We start from the raw sequence: 7,526 nt of genomic DNA on the forward strand, positions 1-7,526 counted from the left end.
TGTCCTACAAATTCGAGCAAAAGTTGACGGGACGATGGCGCCCGGCGTGCACACGGTCCTTCGAAAAATCCGCGAAATGAAGGGGGATCTGTTCGTCTCTACACAAGGATTCCAGATCTTCAATTTCAGCCGCGTACCTGCAACCTACACACAGAAAAGCGAAGACGATTGGGGGGTTAGGGATTAGGGGTTTGCCTTTAGGTCAAACCCTGGTTTTGGAATTAACCAAGAAATGAGAAATGCTGTAAATGTAAATGTATGTAATGTAAAACAAGTACTAATACCTTGTTGTAAGGATGTTTGTATCCTTATGTGTGAAGGTATAGATGTTGTTGTTTGTTGTATGTTGTATGTAGCATGTAGTAAGTGATCTCCTCTTCAATGGTTGAATCCTTGTCTTGAATGCAACACTTAGCCTTGAATGGAGACTTAGAAGGAATGCTTGAATGCTTGAATGCTTGAATGCTTGAATGTTTGAGTATAGTTTCCACACTTGTACGCATATGTCCTTCTTTCTTTCATCTTACCAAATGGGAGAGGAAAATGTAGTTTATATACTTGTTAATTAGGGCTGATAGACTGATTTTCCCGACCTTAGGCCGACCAGGAAATGATAATTTCCAATTTGCAAACAAAAGGACCCGAAGCCCCATAGGAGACCGGGCCCAAAATAGGGCCAGGGACCAGGGCGCTGGGCGCTCTGGTCCCACCTCCTGGGACAGTAGGGTGCAAAGGAGGTTCAGGCCAGGGTGCTTGAAAAATGCAGTTTTTGGTGTCAAAAATAGGTTTCGGGGTCTCCATTTAGGTTGCGTGTTGCGTCACCATCATGAAGACCGAAATGCAGTCGAAATTGCAAGTGTCGCAATTTTAGGACGCTACACCTACCTCCTGATCTATCAAATAACCAACGTCGCACTTTCATTCGCCAATCCTCTTGATATGTTATTTTAGCTGATATATGGCACTCTTCTTAGATGTTTAGAAAGAGACAAAGCTCAGATTGCATTACGTGAAGTGCATGAAGGGATATGTGGCCCACATGCTAGTGGTCCTACCTTGGCCAAAAAACTCATCAGGACTGGATATTACTGGCCCAATATGGAAAAAGACTCATATCAGTTTGTCAAGAAATGTAAGCAATGTCAAATTCATGGAGACCTCATACATGTGCTAGCACAAGAACTTCAACCAATTGCATCTCCTTGGCCCTTTTGTTAGTGGGGACTCAATCTCATAGGCAAGATTCACCCTCCTTCCAATGGTCATAAATTCATTATCATTGCTATAGAGTATTTCACAAAATGGATTGAAGTCGTGCCTCTCACACAAGTCACTGGAAAACAGATTGCTACATTCATCCTCAACTATATCATTTGTCGATACGGTATTCCTGTTTCCATTATCACTGATAACGGGCGTCCCTTCAAAAATTAGGATGTTCGTGAACTCTGTGACTGCTTCCATATTTCACATTGTTTCTCCATGCCATATTATCCCAAAGGCAATGGCCAAGTTGAGGCGTCTAATAAGACAATCCTTAAAATCCTAAAGAAGACAGTCGACGACACTGGTCATAATTGGCATATCCAACTTAATCTTGCACTTTGGGCCTACTGCACAAGTGTCCGCACACCTACAGGAGCTACACCCTATTCACTTGTCTATGGCGCTGAAGCCATCTTGCCTATTGAGGTCGAGCTACCCTCTTTACGAGTCTCTTTGCAAAACATTATCAGTGATGAAGACTATAGGGTCTCTTGCTTACAAGAGCTTGAACTACTGGATGAATGAAGACAAACTGCTTTTAATCATCTCAAGGCTTACCAACAATGAATGATTCATAGCTACAATCACAAGGTCAGACCTCACAGATTTGAGGTAGGTGACTTGGTTCTCAGAGAAAACCCCAAAAATCAGCAAGACAGAGAGAAGAAGGGCAAGTTCGAACCAAATTGGCTTGGTCCTTACATCATTATAGCACCATACGGATCTGGGGCATATCAGCTCTCAACTATAGAAGGTGAACCTTTGGAGGATCCTATCAACAACATGCACCTTCGCAGGTTCTACACATAGCTCTTTGGAATATCCTAAATTCAAAAATACAAAAAAATTCAAAAATTTCAAAAACACAAAAAAAAATTATAAAACAAAAAAAATCGTTACTTGGTGAAAACCTAGCAAACAGGCACCTTGTGACACAAAAAACATTGAAAAATCAAAAAAAGTAAAGAGAAATAATTTTGTCCAACAGTGAAAACCACTTCGATGGCGCCTTGGGCAAGTACCATGGTGAAAACTGGGTCACCAACGCCATGTGTAGAGACATTGCTCCTCCCTCCTTCAGGATTCTCTTTCATCACTTCACTTTGTACACACTCACAACCTATTCGTTCATAATAAACTTTACACATTCCCATCATGGCTTGTTATTGATCTGCCCAAGATTGGTTCGCCATTCATAATAAACCTCCCTTTTCACCCCCCTTTTCCATTCCTAATAAATCAGATCTTATCTGTGGCTGAGGCAAAACCTACATCTAGTGATGGGTGTGGAACTAAGAGCATTGCATGTTTCAAGGAGTATAGTTTCTTCCAGCTTCCTTCAGTCTATCCGTGCACAATCCGCAATAAAGCAACATTTGCATCAAAGATCCACAATAAAGTTTCATCTTCTCTGTAATAAAGTATCAGTTTCATGGATTCAGTCAGTTTTAGATGAGACACAGTAGCAACAATGGGCTTCAACAAATCAAATCTTTCAACAAGACTCAGACAACATATGGTTCAGTGCTATCTATCCTTTCTGTGAAAGTAAACATTGTGACCACAATCAAATAAGACTTATACAAGTGACAAGAGACACTAAACTTGAGGACTACAGTGAATGTTGGTGTCGAGTCTTGGTTTTCTTTTGATTTCATCTTTTTTGGTGACATGTCTTTTAGCTTTTCCAGGATGTCTTTGACTAGAAAGGCAAGGATGGGGTATCCTCACCTATTTTCTTTTGCTGTTTGTGGATTGTCTCTTAGTAATGCTATGACTTGTCCAAGGACATGAGGACACTATGAGTCTAGTGTGAACTGGGGCATTCTTTGTTTGTGACTGTCTTATCTCCATGCAAATAGGTACAATGACTTTCTGGGTCGAACATATGCCTCGATTGTCATAACCTACTTGCCATAATAAAGCTCAATGATGATAAAGCACAAGAAGCTCTTTCACTTTCATATCTTCTATCTTCCATCCTCTTTCTTGATTGACTTCCATCGTCCTTCTCGAGTCTATGTAAGCCTGCTATCACATGACCAAGTATAATGACACACCAAAAACATTTGCATTTCATGTAGTTGCACCTGCATTACCACATATTAAGCATTTCATACATATATATAGAAATCACAATTGCATCACATCTTGCACACAACACATGTTAGAACATTTTATATTTTCATCATGTAAATATTTATTTGCATTATCATATTCATTTGCATTACATACATTCACATTTGCATCATGCATACACATATAAAACATAAAAAGAACAAAAATATTGCATTGCATCATGTACATATTTGCATCCATATCATAAGCATCACATAAAACATACATCATGAAACATCTCATCATATAGGTACACATGCATATAGCTGCCGCAAAAATGAATCATCTAATATATATATAAATCAAAAGTGTCATGATACAATGATGTCAAAAATCATATGGCTACAATCACCCGAAGGTGTCTACATCATCATACAAAAATGATACAATACTAATACATAGGGAGCCCTCTACGGCTATGATGAACTCCCTCCCTCGGAGCCGCCTGGCCTCGATGAAATTTGAGCCCCCGAAGGACCCGCCCAGGATCATCCCTCATGTCCCCTCTATCTGGTGGTGGTGGAGGACCCATAACCCCACCACTAGATGCCTGTCTACTCTAGCTCCCTCCCTATGTTAGTAATCCTATGTGTGGATGTTTTTATCAAGTTTCCTTGATGATGTTAGTAAATTCTTATTGAAGTGGAAATTATGTTGTTTCCTTTCAATCTTTCTATGATGAATCTTTATTTGCTTATGGCTTCTTGTGATCATTGAGATAATGATGCATATGTGGATTTATGATTTTGTGGAATTTATTCTTGAAGTTATTTCTTTGTTGGTAACCCTTAAGGAATTCTGGTGTAAGTCTTCCACCTGTGTTATCGTGATGTTGTGTAAATGCACTTGTGATGTTTATACTTAAAAAAAAAAATTGTTTCACCCTTGTTGTGGGTTTTTCTTCGGGGATCCTGGCGGGGCATTACAATACTAATCTACCACCAAGGAAGAAGGTACCACCACTAGTGCTCTTCCGATCATCAATGCATGTTTCCCAATCAACATCTGTGAATTCTTGAAGCTGAGGTTACCAATATTTGGATACCATAAACCATAATCAAGTGTACCTTACAAATATTTGAATATTCTTTTCACATGTACATGAGATTTATTTGGGTCAACTTGAAATCTGGCCACCATGTGTATTTCTTGTACAATGTCAGGCCTAGAGGCGGTTAGATACAAAAGACTCCCAATCATGGACCTATACATGGTCTGATCAACATTAGGTGACTCATCATTTTTATTTAACTTTCATCCAGTCACCATGGGTGTACTAATGTGCTTACAATACTTCATCTAAAATCTTCTCAACATGTCTTTTGCATACTTAGTTTCGGAAATGAATATATAGTCTTTGTTCAGTTGTGATAATTACAGACACAGAAAGTAGTCCATAGCTCTCCTAGCATTGACATTTTGAATTCTAATTGCATTTGATTAGAAAATTCTTAGCATAAATCATCTTTATTCCTAGCAAAGATAATGTCATCTATGTAAACAACAATCATAATAATATGATTTCCTTCTGATTTTATATACAAGTTGTTGTCCATGCACACCTTCATTTTCATTTACTTCATGAACACTACTCTGTGTCTTTGTTATCTTTCTTTCAATATTATTTCATATTGTCATGACATTATAATTCACTATCTTCTTTGTCCTTCATGTTTGCGTACATTGTAAAAGCGTTGTCTTGGTTATCCTGCTTCACCATTTTGGTCTTCTTAAATCATTCATTTTTACATTACCTTGCTGCTTCATTTAAACTACTTGTGGTCCTTGTTCTTGCAAACAAATAACACAACATAAATTGTTCCATACAAGCAACTATTGCTCCCATGTGCATTGTACTTTTAGCTTCAATATACCCTATCTTTTCTTCTTTCATCTTGGATTCAAGTTGATAATGATTGTGATTCACTTCTTCACAACAGATGATCAACACAAGCATCCTGCATCACTATAATCGTTCTTTTACTCCAACTCTACTCTAAGTATCCAATCCATCCTAACACATTCATCTCTCCCTATGTTGCTTTTGTATAATTGCTCATTATCCTCATGTCATTACATTGATCATTTCACTTTTATGATGCATCATACTTATCATTTTATTGATCCAATGATTTGTATCCTTTCTTGTTGAATATAGTGATTATCACAAAGTTTTGTGTAACATAGACTAACACATGCAACTACAACAAAAAGCAGTCTCAATGCAAACTTAAACATAAATCTACAACTGTATACAAATATTATCAAAACTTAATCACTTCCAAGGCATAAGATTTTGCAACTTTAAGCAACCACTGTCACTAGTTCTTTTTAGAAATCAGGGATAAAATATATGATCATGTTTAGTTCCCCACAAGGTTCTACTTCTCCTCAATATCTAGGGGATATTACACATGCATGGAGTGTATAGTTCACACTCATAGTTGCATCCCTCACTCTTCTGATCATTTAGATTGTGTTTGCTTCTCCAAAATTTCATATATATATATATATATATATATATATATATATATATTTCTCTTGATCAGAGTGTCTGCCTTCTTGTTGTATCTCGATGATTCCATAAACTTACTTGTACAATACTATTCTCTATGCCTAGAATTTTGACATGCACAACACATTGTGTTTGCATTAAATTTAGGAATGGAGTGGATTTGGTTTGACTGATAGGGTTTCCTTCTCCAATCCATACTTTCGTGACCAGTTGAAGGAACAAGAGAATTTCTTGACAATCCAAAGACACATCTATTTTTGTTCCATGCATATTTATGTCTTACATGAGTTCTACATTGTCTTTCTTGGTAACCATAATTTTGATAGTGTAGACACCCAAAATTGTCCAATCTAATTAAATAAATATTATTTATTTAATTATCTAAGCTTAATTCTTCTATTAATTAAATAAATCTTATTTATTTAATTTATTCATTTATCCTCTTCTAGCCTTATTTCTCATTTAAATAAATACTTTTATTTATTTAAATTTTCCTTTTTCTAAATTAAATAAATATCTTATTTATTTAATTGATCCCACTTCTTCTATTAATTATATAAATCTTTATTTATTTAATTAATTCATTAACCTTTTCTACCCATGACACATGTCATTCATCTCTTAATTCATACACTACCTACCCCTTTCATTATCTTATTATTTCTTTTACCTACCCTCTAATCATAGCCAACCTCCTTTTTACACCTTTCAATCTTATCCCTCCATTTCATATTGTGTCTTCTATATAAGGAGATGCTTCCTTCATTATCAAACCCTTAACTAATGAATCAATTGACTACATTACGATCCTACTTGCAACCACATTCTGTTCTTTGTTGAGCTCTTGTGCACATAAAATCTGAGAGCAAATATATCAAGCAAGATCAATGGAGATAGGAAGAATGGAGATCAAAACCCTATTGGACATGTGATGGTATAATCTTTGTGATTTCATTTGATTTGCATTGTCTTAGGTAATCTTCATATGTTATGGTGGATCTTTGTTGTTGTTAGGCTAGGGTTTTATGGTTGAATTCATTTAGCCTTTCAATATCGTTATTATTGTTATCCATTTTCACCATATACAGATAGTAGTAACATTTTACATTTTTGTTGAATGAAGAAGTAGAGGTATGACCAATTTCATTGTAGTTATAACATATCACATTCATATCTCTTAGGATAGAAAAATGATTCTTGTTTTCATAGCTTGGAGTAGGTCTATGCATAAGTCTGGAATCTGAAATCTATGTCCACATGCATTACATTTATAGCAATAACCATGATATTTAGAAGCATACCAGTTATTGTTGTAGGAATAGTTCCTCATTGGTTTTGTTGGATTAGCACATCTCAGTCTTCCAAAATTATTCCTTATGTCCTTAACTTTGGTGAAGCTATTATCATTCATCTTGGCCTTTCCTATTAGATTAGCATTGCTATTCCTGGTATCAACAACAACATTCTCCTTCTTTGGAGAAGCAACATGAGTCTTCATGCTTTCAACAAAAGTATTTAAGCTCAGTTTCTTTCTTGCAGTGTTTCTAACTCTGAAGGTTTTCCCATGACCATTCACAGTTGAAGATATAAAGTGTATGTCCCTTTTAGATGAATCCATACTGGTAGA

This window comes from Cryptomeria japonica, chromosome 4, assembly GCF_030272615.1.
Source record: "Cryptomeria japonica chromosome 4, Sugi_1.0, whole genome shotgun sequence".
Lineage (NCBI taxonomy): Eukaryota > Viridiplantae > Streptophyta > Pinopsida > Cupressales > Cupressaceae > Cryptomeria > Cryptomeria japonica.